Raw genomic sequence first — 20,232 nt, 5'->3', positions numbered from 1 at the left:
ATATATTTTATCTCATGTTTCTCTAGATTTGATGTTGCAGTAAAGAGTGCAGGCTCATCTCTCAGCATTTGTCACTGGATGAGGACTCCTTGGAAGCCACTTTATTTTCCTGTTATAAGAAATGTACATCATTTTAATCTTCCTTTCTTGAAAAAAAAAAAGTTAATTAAATAGACTGCATGGGCACCCACTAGCTCACCCTCTGTGTGCCCGAACAGTCGCCCTCATAGAAGATTGCTGTCGTGTGCTCATACCAACAAAAGGGTTCCTCTCTTTCAGGATGCTTTTCCTGGACCCCCCCTTCTTTATTCCCACCGAGTGTGAGCATCATTACACAACATTGAAATCAAACAGCTGTGTCGGTTTTTACAAAAGGATTGCAGGAAATAACAATATAAATGGTAGAAAATTAAACTAAATATTAAAAAAAAATCATTGCTGAAAGTACCCTATGATCCTCTAAAGAAAATGAACCCCTTTAGAAGTAGTCTACTGAAGGCACCTGGATGGCTCAGTGGGTTAAGCCTCTGCCTTAGGCTCAGGTCATGTTCTCAGGGTCCTGGGATCCAGTCCCGCATCAGGCTCTCTGCTTGGTAGGGAGCCTGATTCCTCCTCTCTCTCTGCCTGCCTCTCTGCCTACTTGTGATCTCTATCTGTCAAATAAATAAATAAAATCTAAAAAAAAAAAAAGAAGTAGTCTTCTGATAGGGCACAAAAAGGGTTCAAATTAGAATCAGAACATTTACTGATTCTGTGCAATAACTAGTGCTAAGCAGATACCCCACCACTCCCCCTTCTTCAGGAAGGTGGGCCCACCGCTGTCATCAACTTGCACACTGCACCATGTGTGAGAGACACTACTGTGGTCTTCTCCTTAAGGAGCCTGCGTTTTATCAGACTGGTTTCTCAAAAGCAAAAAGATTAGGAATAAGGAGACAATCAACACACAAGGCTACCTCATTCTAAGACTAGAACCCCAAACCCTAGAAAAAGGAACCCTCTTGCCCTACAGGAGAGACTCTCTCTCTCCCCAAGGAAGTCCAGTCCCTGCCTATACACATTCTTGTCATTAACCACTCTCACAAATCTGCATTCTTTCATGCAACCTTTCTTCCTTAACAATAGGTCAACACTTATTTTTGGTATAGATGGACAAGAAAAGGGGCTTATTTTGTTCTAAAACCCACCTGCATTTATGGCACATCAATGTCAGTGATCATTTGTGAAGTCTATAAAACATTCCTTCTGCCTTCTCTTCTTGAAATCCCCTCATTCTTGTCTTGAGAAAATAACTACCTAGATAATTTTATTTATTTCCTTAACACAGAGAGAGAAGGAGAGGGAGGGGGGGCACACAGAGGGAGAAGCAGGCTCCCTGCAGATCAAGGAGCCTGATGCAGACACCTAGAGCCCAAGGGAGAGGCTTAAGGACTGGGACTCCCAGGCATCCCTGTCCCACTCTTATACTCAGCCCAGCGGAGCGTCTTAAACATCTTTATCCCATGCCCTGAGTTAGTTGCAAAGATCCCATATTAGTCCAATGAATCCCTTCATCTTAGCGCTGCTGGCTCCCCTGACCACAGCTTCCAACCCCGCTGCTTCTCCTGTTGTCCATACTTTGCTCTTCTTTCGTTTTTCCTTATATCTCCCTACAACTGCCAACTCAATCTCTCTCCCGCTTTTTCTCTCTCCCCCTCTTTAGGTGTTGACTGTCCTCTTTTTATTTTCTCCTACTTATTTCTCATTTTACCTCTGCCATTGTCTTTTTTCCTCAGTTCATGTAAAAGGACAGGCCTGGGATGGGGGATTTATCTCAAACATTAGAAATTGTCTTTCCTAGCATGAAATCAACCACTATAGGGAATAAGGGTTAGCTGTATCCTCATGGTTTCTTTCCTGTGACTCTGTTCTCCCCCTAAAACGTGAGTTCTGCAAGAGCAGGAGCCCTTTCTTCAACTCTGCAGGTGCCGCACCATTCACAGAACCTCACTCGTGGCTGGTGAGCCAAAGACGCTTAAACTGACTTTGTTATACTGAAGATAAACTTTTGATCAAGGAAATGTAGGCATGGATGCACTGACACATATGCCAACAGAAGGGCTGTTTTTTTCCCAGCAGAAGGGCCATGAGAATCATTCGATGTAAAGTTACCTGAAAGTGTCAGGCATGTAGAATTTTTTAAATAAAAGAGTAACCTTCCAAATAGCTTGTCTTGACCTAGCCTCCTCTACTTAAAGTTTCTTTTAAACCCATCTTTAGGGGCACCTGGGTGGCTCAGTGGGTTAAAGCCTCTGCCTTTGGCTCAGGTCATGATCTCAGTGTCCTGGGATCCACTCGCATTGGGCTCTCTGCTCAGCAGGGAGCCCGCTTCCTCCTCTCTCTCTGCCTGCCTCTCTGCCTACTTGTGATTTCTGTCTGTCAAATAAATAAATAAAATCTTAAAAAAATAATAAACCCATCTTTAGAGGCACCTGGGTAGTAGCTCAGTCGCTTAAATCTCTGCCTTCAATTCAGGTCATGATCCCAGGGCCTGACATCTAGGCCCCCGTCAGGATCGCTGCTCCCCGGGGAGTCTGCTTCTCCCTCTTTCTGCCCCTCTCCCCGCTCATGCTCTCTCTCTCCCTCTAATAATAAATAAAATCTTAAACAAACAAAAAAAAAAAACCAAACCCAGACTTTAATCTCATCCGTCAACAAACTTCAACTTCAGCAGAAGCAGCAGCAGCAGGGGATTTTGATTGACTTTTGCGTCAACTTCATCAGCCTCATCTTCAGAAGCCTACTTGCAAAAAGTCACCACCCAGCCTAATACCCTCTCAGTGGGCGGGGCCTGGGAGCCCCGGGGAGTACAAATAGGCGGACAGGGAATCCCTGAGACATTCCGTGGGCTCAGCAGTGGCGAAGCGATGGAGCAGAGCCCCGCGATGGAGCAGAGCCTCCCGCGCTGCGTGCGGCAGGCCTGGGATTCGGCGGAGCACATGCCGGGACCCCGCACGCTGCCAGCCTTGAGCCCGGAGGACTGCGGGCCGTGGCCCCTGCCTCTCTACCCTAAGCTCGGCCAACTCTCTGGGGACGACGAGGACTTCAACCAGGAGCTGCTTTGTAAACCCTGCGGGCTGCTCAGCCCACACTGCCCGAGACACCGACCCAGAAGCAGATCACTCGGTAGCAAGGAGCGGAACCTCCAGCCCCGATCTCAAAGCCCCACGACCCGCTCGCCGGAGGAGCCTGGAGGGAGAGCCCTGCGCCGGCCGCCACCGCAGCCGTTTCCGGGGCTGCCAGAGGACTCTTCGGAGCGTCGCCTTCCTACAGTCCAGAGGAGCCGCCCTCGCCTTTCAAACGCTGCGTGGGTTAAGTCCCACCCGCTGTGGCCTGGGTCCCTGGCCATCGCTGCTGCCGCCGCCGCCCGCCGCCGCCGCCCGCCGGGAGCGCCGGGAGCCCGCGAGATTCCTCTGGGAGCATTCAGTCCGTTAGAACGGATCAGTGCGAATTTGGCCTTCATAAACGTAGGGAGATTTCCTCTTTGCTTTCATAATACAATTTCACGAAAATACTCAAATCCTTATTTCTGACTTTTGTTCCTGGTTGGCTGTTGGGGAAGGACCAGGCGCGGGAGCGGGAGAGGCCTGTGCGGGTCCCCCCGCGGGGACCCTCCGTCGCCTGGTTTGCGGTGCACGGGGCGGGTCCTGGGGTCTCCCGTGCGTACACGGATGCCCAGGCGACTGGGACGTGGCAGGCTGTCAGACTCGCTCGCTCGCTGGACTTCCAGGAGATCCAGCACGCCGGCAGCCAGCGGCCCCAAGAACTCCACCAGCTCCGTGGCCTTGGCGGCTCTGTGCTCGGATTGCGTCTCGGGGAGCCTCCGGGCATCTACGCGTTGCTTCTGCGCACGTTCCCACCTCCAGACTCACCTGCAACCTTAGGCCTCCTACAGATCGGGCATTCTCTCGCCCTCGGGAAGGTCGCAGGAAGCTTTTTCCCTTCTGCTTCGACATTCCCAGAACCCTGGTTGCCCGCGCGCTCCTCACTGTGATCGCCCTGGGCGGCTTAGAGGAGTGCCAGGGCGGTGTGGCCAACAGACTTGGGAAAACCAGCGAATTGTCCTTTGCAGTGTGGGGCTTGTACGCCTAGATTCCGGCGAGCTTGCTTCCAGTTCCCAACTCGGTGAGTTTCCGAGACGCGTTACTTCTCCAGAGAAAGGGGAAGTTGATCAGAGTATCCACCACAGGCCCGGGGGAAAGCTCAGCGGCTTAGAACAATGTCCAGCAAGGTATAAATGATCAATACATGTTAACTGTGATTATTCTTATCCTCCTGTTGTGGTTTCTCTGGGGGAAAAAACCACGGGAATGGAGTTCACAAGTGTCTGAAAGTTTGGACTATATTCCAAGGGGACTATTTCCCATAGTCCCTTCACCTTACCTCTAGTTTTTGGCATCCCATCCAAACCCACTCCTTTCCTCCTTTTCCTGCCAGGATTCTAGGTGCCACCGGTGTGGAGTGGCTAGGCTGTTATAGAAACCCAGGCCTAGGGGGTGCCTGGGTGGTTCAGTGGGTTAAGCCTCTGCCTTCAGCTCAGGTCATGATCTCAGGGTCCCGTGATGGAGCCCTGCATCCGGCTCTCTGCTCAGCAGGGAGTCTGCTTCCCCCTCTCTCTGCCAGTCTCTCTGCCTGCTTGTGATCTCATTCTGTACAATGAATAAATAAAATCTTTTTTTAAAAAATGAGGCATATCTTTCGAAAGGTGTTTTTGTATTGGTGTACTTGATCTTAGTAAACTTAAATTGTAAATGAATGGTGAAGAAATCTTTGCTGTGAAATAAGAAATATATGTATTGGTCTCTGTTCCAGGTTCCTGATACAGAGCTACTGAAATCCGTGTACTTTTCTGAGTGGTGGGGTGATAGGAATGTCTTACACAGAGCTCCTGAATCCCTTGGAACTTCCTAGGTGATAGGAGCTTCTTTTATTCTAAAAAGGCAACAATTCATGGGTTCCTGGATGGGAGTCTTGTTACCAGAAAGTTCAAGCCATGATTAGAACTTAGAGCCCCACCCCATATCCTCCAGGGAAGGGATAGACTATGGGGACTGATTTAATAATCAATCATGAATATGTGATGAAGTGTCCATGAAAATCCTTAAACCCAGGTATCAGTGAGCTTCTGGGTTGTAGAACCCAACCACAGGTCCTGAGGTTGGCAACTCAGAACAGCTCTCTGCCCCTTCTCCATATCTTGCCCTACACATCCATTGCATTTGTTTGGTCCCGAGTTGTATTCCTTAAAATAAACCAGTATTTTAATAAAATGCTTTACTGAGTTATGTGAGCTGTTCTTGTAAATTATTGAACTCAAGGTTGGATGGTGAAAACACTAAATTATAACTGGTCACTCAGAAGTATGGAAGATCAGGACTTGAGACTGACATTTAAAGTGAGGGTAGTTTAGGGGCACCTGGGTAGCTCAGTTGGTTAAGCGCCTGCATTCGGCTCAGGTCATGATCCCAGAGTCCTGGAATCAAGCCCCATATCAGGCTTCCTGCTCGGTGGAGAGCCTGGTTTTCCCTCTCCAGCTCTCCTGTGCTTGTGTTCCCTCTCTTGCTATGTCTTTCTCATAAACAAATAAAATCTTTAAAAAAAAAAAAGGAGGGGCAGTTTAGTGACACTGAGCCTTTAATTTGTGAGATCTGATGCCTACTGCAAGCATAGACTGTTAAAACTGAATTGAATTGTGTGACAGTGTCCTGAGAATTTGAGAATTGCTTGGTGTGGAAAACCCACACATCTGGTGTCAGAAGTGTTTTGAGTAGAATAAAACAAATAGATTTGTTTTTCTTTTATTTGTATGACTTGCTGCAATGAAAGAAGTTATTGTTTTTATTGTTCTAATGTTAGCAGGATTACCTGGGGAGGACTAATTTTCATCTTGGGAAATTTGCTTATTTACACAAAAATATAGACTCGTAGAAGACTGCATAAAACCGTATAGCTGGGCAGCTATTCAATCCTTGGCCTCATCTCTAGGAACAACAACATGGAAGTTGTGATGGGAGAAACAGATTCTCATTTGGAGCAGGTTTAGAATTCACCACCTCTTGAGATTGAACCCCAGCTGCCCTCTAGAGGACTCAATAGCAGAGCATGTGGGTCTGGGAGAGCCCCGGTGGCTCAGGGCCTTGAGCGACTGCCTTTGGCTCAGGTCCTGTTGCCAGAGTCCTGAGATCGGGCTCCTTGCTCAGCAGGGAGCCTGCTTCTCCCCCTGCTGATGCGCTCTCACCCTTTTTCCTATCTCTCTTTGACAAGAAAATAAATAGAAATCTTAAAAGAAAGAAAAAAAGAACAAGCTGGCCTGACTTTTCCATTGGGCAAAATGCTTAGAGCCCCACAATACTTTCATGGGCCCACGAATGTTTTAATTTCTCTTATTCCTTTTTAAATTTAAAAAAGATTTTATTTATTTATTTGAGAGTGTGGAAGCACAGGAGAGAGAGAGAAGCAGGTTCCCCACTGAGCAGGGAGCCTAATGTGGGGCTCCATCCCTGGACCCTGGGATCCAGATTTGAGCCAAAGGCACACCAACTGAACTACCCAGTGGCCCGTGTTTTAATGTCTTTAAACCAGAAGAAAAAAAAAATTAAATTTTAGGTCAAAGAAAATGTATAATATTTAACATTAATATATTTTCTTAAAACCAACGCACACATACAATACATGTTTTCTGTTTTATGGGTCAGGGCGCCCACGAAGGTAAAAGTGTGCCTAGTGTTCACAAAGATCACAATACTGTCGCGGGAGGGGCGGGGACGCTGTTCCAACGACTGGGGCAGGAAACCGCTGCAACTCCTGATTGGGGGCACACTTGGGGCCGGAAGCTTCGGTATGAGTCAGCCCGGGCGCCCACAGCCAGAGGCAACTGCCCCAGCACCGGAGCCGGCGCCTGGCGGAGCGCTTCCACGCCGCGTCTGCCTAGTGCTCCCCAACATTACTTCCCTGAATTCTTCTATCGAGGTTTATTTAACTCTCCAGTTTTAAGTCACTTTCATTTTTTCCATGACAATGTCCCAAGGTCATCTATAAAATTCAGTGGCTAGAAGTTGCATTGGTTTTGAGGCATTATTTCGTAATGGCATTTGACTGTACACCAAAGCTTTTCTCCTACGTTCTGCAGAGGAGGTTGATTCCGAGTTGGACAGCTGAGGCGAAAGGAGGGTCCCTCCGAGCGAGGGGTGGGTGTGAGGGCAGCAGCAGCGCTGGCAGTTACCGCGGACTTGGGACCAGGGTGGGGGTGGCGCTTTCCGGATCTAGGCGACCCCAGAGCCGCCAGGTCAGCGGGGCGTGAAGGAGGGCTGCGCGCGGGTGGGGGCGCGGACCCAGTCGCGGGGCGAATGTCTGCAGCCTCCCAACCAGTGTCTAGGCTCCTGCATTCTGGGGGGGCCTCCAGTCAGGCCCGTGGTCCACGCGGACTCGGGAGGCTGACCCCGAGGAGGAACCTGTGAGCACCGGGCGGAGCGGTCACCAAGGGGCCAATTGCGGAGCAGCAGATTTGGGGGACAAGGAGAAAAGTCTGCCTTCCTTCAGGATGCGCAGCTTTCCTTCGTCGCAGTAGACAGCTCCAGAATTTCTGGGATGGGGCGGGGGCGGCATGATTCTCCTGGGAAACTTTTTTTTTTTAATGTTTTTTTTTTTTTTAAGATTTTATTTATTTGACAGACAGAGATCAAAATAGGCAGAGAGGCAGGCAGAGGGGGAGGAGGAAGCAGGCTCCCTGCTGAGCAGAGAGCCAGACGCGGGGCTGGATCTTAGGAGCCTGAGATCTTGACCTGGGCGGATGACAGAGGCCCAACCCACTGAGCCCCCCAGGCGCCCCTCCTGGGAATCTTTTTTTTTTTTTTTTTTTTTTTTTTTATTTATTTATTTTTGACAGACAGAGATCACAGGTAAGCAGAGAGGCAGGCAGAGAGAGAGGGGGGAAGCAGGCTCCCTGCTGAGCAGAGAGCCCGATGCAGGGCTCGATCCCAGGACCCTGCGATCACGACCTGAGCCAAAGGCAGAGGCTTAACCCACTGAGCGACCCAGGCGCCCCTCCTGGGACTCTAGAACGTTCCACCGTATTTGGGTAACTCTTCACAGTCAGGCTCACAAAACGTCTGGTCTATTAGGGAGAAAGAGAAGGAGATGGAGAGGGAGGGAGAGAGAGGAGGAAAGGAAAGGAAAGAAAGAATGGGACGGGCTTTGGGAGGAGGGTGGTAAGAGACGAAACTGGGAGCGCTCGGAGAGCGAGGAGGCGTGGCTGGGCAGTCAGCCCCGCCCCCACCCCGGTCCGCTGTTGGGGCTGGTTTCCTGCCCACTTCAAGGAGTGTGGCGGGCTCTCTCCTGCATTCTTTCTGAGAGTCACCCCGTGTTTTTCATTGCTCCGCTCTTCTCCTTCCTTTCTCACGTTAACTTCTGCTCACCCGAACATCGCCGGCGGTGTGACACCCCTGCACCCGGTAGGGATCCTCGTAAGGAGAAGGGAAGTCGAAAAATTGCTTCCGTTTTCATGCCATTGATTTGAGCCAAAAGCGGGAGAAAAGTCATTCAGCATCTTTTCCACAACAGTTTCTGAATGTGCCGGCGCCTGTGGGCGGCTTGGAGTGGGGCAGTGGGGCTAGTTAGGCCGGAATGCCCCGCACCTAAAGCCTTATAAGTTGCAGCGAAGGCTGCCCCCGTCCTCAATAATTTTCTCATCTTTCCTTCTATAGCATATTTTCCCGAGCTATGGTGATGGATCGAGTAAAATAAATAAGCATGGTTCACCTGAATGCTAATAGGAAAATAAGTCTTCTACTAATATATGTTAATACAGATGCATTAAAATTTTGTGTAAAAATGTGGATATATATTAGTATATATAAAGAAAAGATGTATTTTCAGGGCGCCTGGGTGGCTCGGTCGGTCAAACTTCTGAGTCTCGGTTTGGCTCAGGTTATGATCTCAGGGTGGAGCGATCCAGCCCCAGGTTGGATCCTGCTCAGTGCGGAGTTTCCTGGAGATTCTGCCTCCCTTCGCCCCTCCCCCTGCTGTCTCTCTCCTCTCGCTCAAATAAATAAAATCTTAAAAAAAGAAAGTATGTATTTTCAGATGAAATAGAGAAATCAAACTGTAAGGGTTGTCTTGAACATTATCTTTAAGTTTTTAAGAAATTTCTATGAAGTTTTGCACAAAATTTGCATTAATTTTAAAACCAAAATCTCACCAGATTCCTTGTTATTATTTGATCTTAGGCTTCCATTTTTTTTTAAGATTTTATTTATTTATTTGACAGAGAGAAATCACAAGTAGGCAGAGAGGCAGGCAGAGAGAGAGAGGAGGAAGCAGGCTCCCTGCTGAGCAGAGAGCCTGATGCGGGACTCGATCCCAGGACCCTGAGATCATGACCCGAGCCAAAGGCAGTGGCCTAACCCACTGAGCCACCCAGGCGCCCCGAGGCTTCCCAATAAAAAAAAAAAAGATTTTATTAATTTATTTGAGAGAGAGAGAGCAGGGGGAGGGAGAGATGAACAAACAGACTCTCCTCTGGGGCTTGTTCCCAGGACTTTGAGATCGTGACCTGAGCTGGTCAGATTCTTAATGGACTGAGCCACCCAGATGCCCCAAGCTTGTAGTTTCTCCCCTTCTGTACATGAAATCTGGAATTTTTATCTGCACCCATATAAATTTTTGATTCTTGTTCTGAGCTTCTTGATATAGTACCTTTAGTATTCATTTCCATACACGTTCCAAAGGTTTCTGCCAATACAAATTATCTACCTATTGCAATTGTTTTGGTATAGGAGCAATAAATCCAAATTTAGACTTTACAGTTGTCCCTTTGGGTCATTCTAGCATCTGCATCCAGTTATGGGTTTGGGATGTTTGTGGTTATAACTTGAGGGGAATGGACATTCTTTAAGCTAATTTTCTCAAGTGAGATCTCAGTGTCTTTAATCAAGAAAGGGCTAGCCTCCTCAAACAGAGGGGTTCTTTCTTTAAAGGAAGCTCAGAGAGTTGTAGAGATTCAAAGTTCTTGTATTTACAAAGATCCACTGGAATTAACCCATTTGAATCCACAGAGTTTTATTACTTGCTGATCAGCGCCACCCCACTCCTTGCACATGAGAGGTGTGGTGAAGATGTGAGTTCACCTTATATTTTAATTCTGCCTCTAAAAGGATCAAAGTTGGGGTCTGATTTTTGGCTCTCTCATCACTGTATTTGTAAGAAATAAGGCTTCTTTTAGGGGCATCACTGAAATTTTTGGTTCAAAAATTTAAATCCGTGAGTCTTTCACTTTGTTTTTGTAAATCCTGCAATTCAGTGGAGGTAGCCATCACAGCCTACAGTGCCCATCAAAATGGTCAGTAGAGGGCGCCTGGGTGGCTCAGTTGGTTGGACGACTGCCTTCAGCTCAGGTCATGATCCTGGAGTCCTGGGATCCAGTCCCACATCAGGCTCCCAGCTCCATGGGAAGTCTGCTTCTCCCTCTGACCTTCTCCTTGCTCATGTTCTCTCTCACTGTCTCTCTCTCAAATAAATAAATAAAATCTTTTAAAATTAAAAAAAAAAAAGGTCAGTAGAGACAATTAGATATCCCGTATTTTGACTTCAGTAGATTCTTCACTACAGACAATAAAAAGTTATTACCTGTCAACCGTGTTTCGGTACAAATGAAGCAATCATCGTGTTCAAGTTTAGCAAATTTATCAGCACTCATCATCTAGGGCTATGCTTATATTTAGTTCTGAAAACCAATTCTAAATTCTCATTTTTATTTTTTAAAGATTTTATTCATTTATTTGACACAGAGAGAAATATTGAGAGGGGGAACACAAGCACAGGGAGGCTGGAGAGAGAGAAGCAGGCTCCCCCATCGAGCAGGGAGCCCTGTATGGGGCTCCACCCTAGGACGCTGGGATCATGACCTGAGCCAAAGGCAGACGCTTAATGGCTGAGCCACTCAGGCACTCTAAATTCTTGTGTGTGTGTGTGTGTGTTTAAAGATTTTTTAAAAGATTTTATTTATTTATTTGTCATAGAGCATAAGCAGGCAGATTGGCAGGCAGAAGCAGAGAAAGAAGCAGGCTCCCTTCTGGACAAGGAGCCTGATGCAGAACTTGATCCCAGGACCCTGGGATCATGATCTGAGCTGAAGGCAGCGGCTTCACCCAGGTGTCCCTAAATTCTTGTTTTTGAGTTGTTTTCTAAAACTGCTCCCGGTCACAGTTACTCTCCCAGTCAAGTTCGGTCAGGAAAGGAGGAAGTAGCTAATGCTGTGTGAGCCTCATTAACTGGGCTCCTCTTATACTGCCAAAGCCATAAGTGGCATGACTTCTTCCTGCCTTGGCTCCAGGCAAGGGTGCGTTCCGTTGACAAAGACTAACTGCAGCTTTGTTGGCAAGGAAAATTTGGAAATGCCGTTTTCAGATGTCTTGACCTTACTATTCAAGGGAGAAGATGGGTTAATTGTGGCTGAGTACAGAAGTACCCAAGCCACACTGTATAACAAAAATCTGATGAGTCTTAAAAGATCACACTTAAGTAATGCAATGCATTATTACTCTAGTGAATACAGGATTACAGAATTTTAAACATCTTATTAGATGTTGCTAATCTAGAGGTGCTGATGTCCTCTGAGTGATCACAATTTAAAAGTTGGGACATTGGGGCACCTGGGTTGCTCAGTCGTTAAGCGCCTGCCTTTTGCCCAGGTTCTGAAAGGACACTCACTAATGACAGAATTGACATAATCACATAAAACAGGATAGGGGGTCTGAAAAAAAAATCACTCGAAACTGTGGCATTGACTCAATGCTTTTACCCAATAGGTATGAAAAGCATAGCAAATTTGAAGTCTTCCTTTGATTCAAGTAATCTAATGTAGACAAAAATAGAAAAAATGCAATTTGAAGTAAGGCATGGGACTTTCCTTTTCCCACCTCTACCTAATTATTTACTCACCTCCCTGATATGCATGCATGAGGACCTATCCTTTCCATTCAGCTCCAGCATAAGCCATGTCTGTCATCTCCTAAGCATCTAACGCTCAGCATCACCTGTCTAAAACCAGGCAATCCTCTCTGATGCCCTAAAAATGTGGTTTGTCTACGTGTGCCTGACAAGCTGCGGGGTTTTCTTTCTTCCTTTTAAAAATTTTTTAAAAAGATTTTATTTATTTATTTAAGAGATAGAGGGAGAGAGAGTGAGAAAGCATGAGTGAGGAGAGGGACAGAGGAGGAGGGACAAGCAGACTCCTGAGTGGCCAGGGCAGGAGTGAGGGGGTGTTGGGGAACGGGGCGCGGGGGGCCGGGGGGTTGGGTGCTCAATCCCAGGATCCCAGCACGACCTCAGCTGAAGGCAGACGCTTAACCCACTGAGCCACCCAGGAGCTTCTAAGGGTTTTCTACAGTGAATGTGAAGAGCCAGGAACTGGACCTCTTTCCAAAGACCTTCCTTTTTTTCAACCTGCCCCTCCCTTAATCCAATCACCGAAACAATTCAAATTTTCAACAGCTCTTCGGAGAATGGTGCGATTTTTCCCAAGTCGTATGATGAAATTTTCTCCTTAATCGTATCAGACTCTGAAGCAATTTGCAAGCAAATACGGCTCGACCTTACGTACTTAGGTCGTCTGTCCCTACCTCCCAGACCCCCCAGAGCAGTATAAAAGGCGCGCTCCGCGCCGACTCCATCATTTGCGTCTAATGCACTGGCCGCGCGTCCCGGCCTGCTCCGGAGACAGAGCGATGGAGCCAGCCCTGCCTGCGCCGGCCGAGCTGTCTTGCTGGTGGGCACCGCCGGAGCCCCACATGCCACCCGGCCTGAACCGAGAACAGGCCTGGGCCTGGGCGCTGGACAACTTCCCGGCGCTGAGCCGCCGCTCCTGCCATCACGCCCACTTCTGCTGGGACGAGAACGACTGGGGGTGCGGGTCGCTGCGCCACGCTTGCCCCGAGCACGGAGCTGGTCCCCCAGGCGAGAGGGGCCAGAAACGCCATCGAGACGCAGGTGACCAGGCTGAAACCGCGATGGAGCTGCGGTCACCGCAACAAGAGGCAGATGCGACAGACGGCGCTGCCCGCTGGGGCCTGAACCAGCTCCGAGATGCCTGCGGAGATGCACCGACCCGCGGCCAGATCGCCCCGAGGAGCCCGGGCCGCCCTCGGAAGCTGCTGAAAACCGGAGCTTAAAACAGCGTGGAACCCGGCCAGGAAAGGAATTCCAGCCGCCAGCATCCCTTCAGTCGATGCCCTGGAAGGAGCCAAGAGACACACCAACCCCCAGCACCCCTTCAGCCAATGCCCTGGAAGGAGCCTGAGACACCCTTTGGGGGCTTTCATTGTCTGTATGGACTTCTCCGACTAAGGCCGCCACCCACGTCCGCCCCCCCCTCACCTCCCCCCCCCGCTGGCCCCCGCCGAGTTGAGCCTTGAGGTCTTTATGAGGAATTGGCACAATTCTCATTCTAATCTCACATGACACGATTAAAGCCTTTTTTCCTTATTCTCAGCCTGTGGATTTGATTTTGGGTGGGTGGTGTCAGGACGGGAGGGGTATTGGTGGGTTTGGGGCTGAAAGGCTTGCTGTGACCCAGGCCAAAGCTCATTAAAATCAAAGAAATGGGGACGCTTGAGTGGCTCAGTGGGTTAAAGCCTCTGCCTTCTGCTCAGGTCATGATCCCAGGGTCCTGGGATGGAGCCCCGCATCTGGCTCCCTGCTCAAGTGGGGAGCCTGCTTCCTCTTCTCTCTCTGCCTGCCTCCTCCCTGCCTACTTGTGATCTCTGTCAAATTAAAAAAAAAAAGTAATAACTCTCAGATACCCATTTTGGGCATGAATGTGAAATACTCTTTGGAAAGGCAATCTGGCAATATTATAGGAGACGTTCAGTGCGAGCCTTCTTCTGGCCCAGAAATTCTTTTTCTTACAAGCAAGAAATTCTCACTCAAAAACAAGTGTGCTTTTCAGTAAAAAAAAAGATTGGGGAAAAGAATCATGGTATATCTGTACAATCCCAAACTATGCAGCCCTTAGAAAACAAAATGGAAGGCATGATTTTGAAAAGCTGTCCTGGAGGCTGATTATGCTATATGGGAACTCTTGAACCCTGGGAAGGCAGTGACCATGGCAATGGGGCTGAGAGGGTGTAGGTCCAACCAAGGTGGGGAGGGAAGCACTGAGGCAGTGACTTTCCAGACACTAGAGACCAGTAGAATGTTGATTGCAAGTAACATTGTGATTTTAGACAGCATAAATTGAAGATCCGCAAAGAAATCACCTTCTTTGTCAGCAGTTTCTATCTAGGGGAGTTAAAAGGAACTGGCGCCATGTTTTGTGCAGTTTGGAGGGACAGGCAGGTGATCTTGAGTGCTGCTCAGTGGGTCTTTGCCTGCATCCCGCTGGGAACCTCCACTCTTGTAAATTCTAGGCCCCCAGGCAATTCCTCTCTCTACAAGTATCCTCTCACTGTTTAGGCCGGGATGGGTTTGTCCCTGCTATCTGGCACAGCAAAGCTGTGGAATTTAAATAAATAAATTATTTTATTTGAAAATATGCAAAATATTTTAAATATTTACATATTTTGAATATTTTAAATTAAAAGCTGAAGCCAGGTTTTGGGGGCCACTGCTGAAGTAGCCTCCACAATCACTTGCCAGTTGAGGCAGCTCCTGCTCTCAGCACCCACTACATAGGGACCTGGAGTCCATTTACAGAGATGCTTTATGTTTCTGTTTGCGAGAATTCCCATCCTGTTTTCTAAATAACACTCTACCTGGTCCTGTCCCTGTGCTTTAACAAAACCACCTTTTTTGGCCCCGCTAAATTATGTATATATTTTATCTCATGTTTCTCTAGATTTGATGTTGCAGTAAAGAGTGCAGGCTCATCTCTCTGCATTTGTCACTGGATGAGGACTCCTTGGAAGCCACATTATTTTCCTGTTATAAGAAATGTCCATCATTTTAATCTTCCTTTCTGGAAAAAAAAAAAGTTAATTAAATAGACTGCATGGGCACCCATTAGCTCACTCTCTGTGTGCCCGAACAGTCGCCCTCATAGAAGATTGCTGTCGTGTGCTCATACCAACAAAAGGGTTCCTCTCTTTCAGGATGCTTTTCCTGGACTACCCCTTCTTTATTCCCACCGAGTGTGAGCATCATTACACGACATTGAAATCAAACAGCTGTGTCGGTTTTTACAAAAGGATTGCAGGAAATAACAATCTAAATGGTAGAAAATTAAACTAAATATTAAAAAAAAATCATTGCTGAAAGTACCCTATGATCCTCTAAAGAAAATGAACCCCTTTAGAAGTAGTCTACTGAAGGCACCTGGATGGCTCAGTGGGTTAAGCCTCTGACTTCGGCTCAGGTCATGTTCTCAGGGTCCTGGGATCAAGTCCCGCATCAGGCTCCCTGCCAAGCAGGGAGCCTGATTCCTCCTCTCTCTCTTTCTCTCTCTGCCTGCCTCTCTGCCTACTTGTGATCTCTGTCTGTCAAATAAATAAATAAAATCTTAAAAAAAAAAAAGAAGTAGTCTTCTGATAGGGCACAAAAAGGGTTCAAATTAGAATCAGAACATTTACTGATTCTGTGCAATAACTAGTGCTAAGCAGATACCCCGCCACTCCCCCTTCTTCAGGAAGGTGGGCCCTCCGCTGTCATCAACTTGCACACTGCACCACGTGTGAGAGACACTACTGTGGTTTTCTCCTTAAGGAGCCTGCGTTTTATCAGACTGGTTTCTCAAAAGCTAAAAGATTAGGAATGAGGAGACAATCAACACACAAGGCTACCTCATTCTAAGACTAGAACCCCAAACCCTAGAAAAAGGAACCCTCTTGCCCTACAGGAGAGACTCTCTCTCTCCCCAAGGAAGTCCAGTCCCTGCCTATACACATTCTTGTCATTAACCACTCTCACAAATCTGCATTCTTTCATGCAACCTTTTTTCCTTAACAATAGGTCAACACTTATTTTTGGTATAGATGGACAAGAAAAGGGGCTTATTTTGTTCTAAAACCCACCTGCATTTATGGCACATCAATGTCAGTGATCATTTGTGAAGTCTATAAAACATTCCTTCTGCCTTCTCTTCTTGAAATCCCCTCATTCTTGTCTTGAGAAAATAACTACCTAGATAATTTTATTTATTTCCTTAACACAGAGAGAGAAGGAGAGGGAGGGGGGGCACACAGAGGGAGAAGCAGGCTCCCTGCAGATCAAGGAGCCTGATGCAGACACCTAGAGCCCAAGGGAGAGGCTTAAGGACTGGGACTCCCAGGCATCCCTGTCCCACTCTTATACTCAGCCCAGCGGAGCGTCTTAAACATCTTTATCCCATGCCCTGAGTTAGTTGCAAAGATCCCATATTAGTCCAATGAATCCCTTCATTCTAGCGCTGCTGGCTCCCCTGACCACAGCTTCCAACCCCGCTGCTTCTCCTGTTGTCCATACTTTGCTCTTCTTTCGTTTTTCCTTATATCTCCCTACAACTGCCAACTCAATCTCTCTCCCGCTTTTTCTCTCTCCCCCTCTTTAGGTGTTGACTGTCCTCTTTTTATTTTCTCCTACTTATTTCTCATTTTACCTCTGCCATTGTCTTTTTTCCTCAGTTCATGTAAAAGGACAGGCCTGGGATGGGGGATTTATCTCAAACATTAGAAATTGTCTTTCCTAGCATGAAATCAACCACTATAGGGAATAAGGGTTAGCTGTATCCTCATGGTTTCTTTCCTGTGACTCTGTTCTCCCCCTAAAACGTGAGTTCTCCAAGAGCAGGAGCCCTTTCTTCAACTCTGCAGGTGCAGCACCAATGAGCCAAAGATGCTTGTTAAGCTCTTTGAATTAAACTGACTTTGTTATACTGAAGGTAAACTTTTGATCAAGGAAATGTAGGCATGGATGCACTGACACATATGCCAACAGAAGGGCTGTTTTTTTCCCAGCAGAAGGGCCATGAGAATCATTCGATGTAAAGTTACCTAAAAGTGTCAGGCATGTAGAATTTTTTAAATAAAAGAGTAACCTTCCAAATAGCTTGTCTTGACCTAGCCTCCTCTACTTAAAGTTTCTTTTAAACCCATCTTTAGGGGTACCTGGGTGGCTCAGTGGGTTAAAGCCTCTGCCTTTGGCTCAGGTCATGATCTCAGTGTCCTGGGATCCACCCGCATTGGGCTCTCTGCTCAGCAGGGAGCCTGCTTCCTCCTCTCTCTCTGCCTGCCTCTCTGCCTACTGTGATTTCTGTCTGTCAAATAAATAAATAAAATCTTTTAAAAAAATAATAAACCCATCTTTAGAGGCACCTGGGTAGTAGCTCAGTCGCTTAAATCTCTGCCTTCAATTCAGGTCATGATCCCAGGGCCTGACATCTAGGCCCCCGTCAGGATCGCTGCTCCCCGGGGAGTCTGCTTCTCCCTCTTTCTGCCCCTCTCCCCGCTCATGCTCTCTCTCTCCCTCTAATAATAAATAAAATCTTAAACAAACAAAAAAAAACCAAACCCAGACTTTAATCTCATCCGTCAACAAACTTCAACTTCAGCAGAAGCAGCAGCAGCAGGGGATTTTGATTGACTTTTGCGTCAACTTCATCAGCCTCATCTTCAGAAGCCTACTTGCAAAAAGTCACCACCCAGCCTAATACCCTCTCAGTGGGCGGGGCCTGGGAGCCCCGGGGAGTACAAATAGGCGGACAGGGAATCCCTGAGACATTCCGTGGGCTCAGCAGTGGCGAAGCGATGGAGCAGAGCCCCGCGATGGAGCAGAGCCTCCCGCGCTGCGTGCGGCAGGCCTGGGATTCGGCGGAGCACATGCCGGGACCCCGCACGCTGCCAGCCTTGAGCCCGGAGGACTGCGGGCCGTGGCCCCTGCCTCTCTACCCTAAGCTCGGCCAACTCTCTGGGGACGACGAGGACTTCAACCAGGAGCTGCTTTGTAAACCCTGCGGGCTGCTCAGCCCACACTGCCCGAGACACCGACCCAGAAGCAGATCACTCGGTAGCAAGGAGCGGAACCTCCAGCCCCGATCTCAAAGCCCCACGACCCGCTCGCCGGAGGAGCCTGGAGGGAGAGCCCTGCGCCGGCCGCCACCGCAGCCGTTTCCGGGGCTGCCAGAGGACTCTTCGGAGCGTCGCCTTCCTACAGTCCAGAGGAGCCGCCCTCGCCTTTCAAACGCTGCGTGGGTTAAGTCCCACCCGCTGTGGCCTGGGTCCCTGGCCATCGCTGCTGCCGCCGCCGCCCGCCGCCGCCGCCCGCCGGGAGCGCCGGGAGCCCGCGAGATTCCTCTGGGAGCATTCAGTCCGTTAGAACGGATCAGTGCGAATTTGGCCTTCATAAACGTAGGGAGATTTCCTCTTTGCTTTCATAATACAATTTCACGAAAATACTCAAATCCTTATTTCTGACTTTTGTTCCTGGTTGGCTGTTGGGGAAGGACCAGGCGCGGGAGCGGGAGAGGCCTGTGCCGGTCCCCCCGCGGGGACCCTCCGTCGCCTGGTTTGCGGTGCACGGGGCGGGTCCTGGGGTCTCCCGTGCGTACACGGATGCCCAGGCGACTGGGACGTGGCAGGCTGTCAGACTCGCTCGCTCGCTGGACTTCCAGGAGATCCAGCACGCCGGCAGCCAGCGGCCCCAAGAACTCCACCAGCTCCGTGGCCTTGGCGGTTCTGTGCTCGGATTGCGTCTCGGGGAGCCTCCGGGCATCTACGCGTTGCTTCTGCGCACGTTCCCACCTCCAGACTCACCTGCAACCTTAGGCCTCCTACAGATCGGGCATTCTCTCGCCCTCGGGAAGGTCGCAGGAAGCTTCTTCCCTTCTGCTTCGAAATTCCCAGAACCCTGGTTGCCCGCGCGCTCCTCACTGTGATCGCCCTGGGCGGCTTGGAGGAGTGCCAGGGCGGTGCGGCCAACAGACTTGGGAAAACCAGCGAATTGTCCTTTGCAGTGTGGGGCTTGTACGCCTAGATTCCGGCGAGCTTGCTTCCAGTTCCCAACTCGGTGAGTTTCCGAGACGCGTTACTTCTCCAGAGAAAGGGGAAGTTGATCAGAGTATCCACCACAGGCCCGGGGGAAAGCTCAGCGGCTTAGAACAATGTCCAGCAAGGTATAAATGATCAATACATGTTAACTGTGATTATTCTTATCCTCCTGTTGTGGTTTCTCTGGGGGAAAAAACCACGGGAATGGAGTTCACAAGTGTCTGAAAGTTTGGACTATATTCCAAGGGGACTATTTCCCATAGTCCCTTCACCTTACCTCTAGTTTTTGGCATCCCATCCAAACCCACCCCTTTCCTCCTTTTCCTGCCAGGATTCTAGGTGCCACCGATGTAGAGTGGCTAGGCCTAGGGGGTGCCTGGGTGGTTCAGTGGGTTAAGCCTCTGCCTTCAGCTCAGGTCATGATCTCAGGGTCCCGTGATGGAGCCCCGCATCTGGCTCTCTGCTCAGCAGGGAGTCTGCTTCCCCCTCTCTCTGCCGGTCTCTCTGCCTACTTGTGATCTCTGTCTGTCAAATGAATAAATAAAATCTTTTTTTAAAAAATGAGGCACATCTTTCGAAAGGTGTTTTCGTATTGGTGTACTTGATCTTAGTAAACTTAAATTGTAAATGAATGGTGAAGAAATCTTTGCTGTGAAATAAGAATATATGTATTGGTCTCTGTTCCAGGTTCCTGATACAGAGCTACTGAAATCCGTGTACTCTTCTGAGTGGTCAGGTGATAGGAATGTCTTACACAGAGCTCCTGAATCCCTTGGAACTTCCTAGGTGATAGGAGCTTCTTTTATTCTAAAAAGGCAACAATTCATGGGTTCCTGGATGGGAGTCTTGTTACCAGAAAGTTCAAGCCATGATTAGAACTTAGAGCCCCACCCCATATCCTCCAGGGAAGGGATAGACTATGGGGACTGATTTAATAATCAATCATGAATATGTGATGAAGTGTCCATGAAAATCCTTAAACCCAGGTATCAGTGAGCTTCTGGGTTGTAGAACCCAACCACAGGTCCTGAGGTTGGCAACTCAGAACAGCTCTCTGCCCCTTCTCCATATCTTGCCCTACACATCCATTGCATTTGTTTGGTCCCGAGTTGTATTCCTTAAAATAAACCAGTATTTTAATAAAATGCTTTACTGAGTTATGTGAGCTGTTCTTGTAAATTATTGAACTCAAGGTTGGATGGTGAAAACCCTAAATTATAACTGGTCACTCAGAAGTATGGAA

This window comes from Mustela putorius, unplaced genomic scaffold, assembly GCF_011764305.1.
Source record: "Mustela putorius furo isolate JIRA1106 unplaced genomic scaffold, ASM1176430v1.1 tig00000407_pilon_pilon_pilon, whole genome shotgun sequence".
NCBI classification, from domain to species: Eukaryota; Metazoa; Chordata; class Mammalia; order Carnivora; family Mustelidae; genus Mustela; species Mustela putorius.
This window is presented reverse-complemented; position numbering follows the sequence as displayed.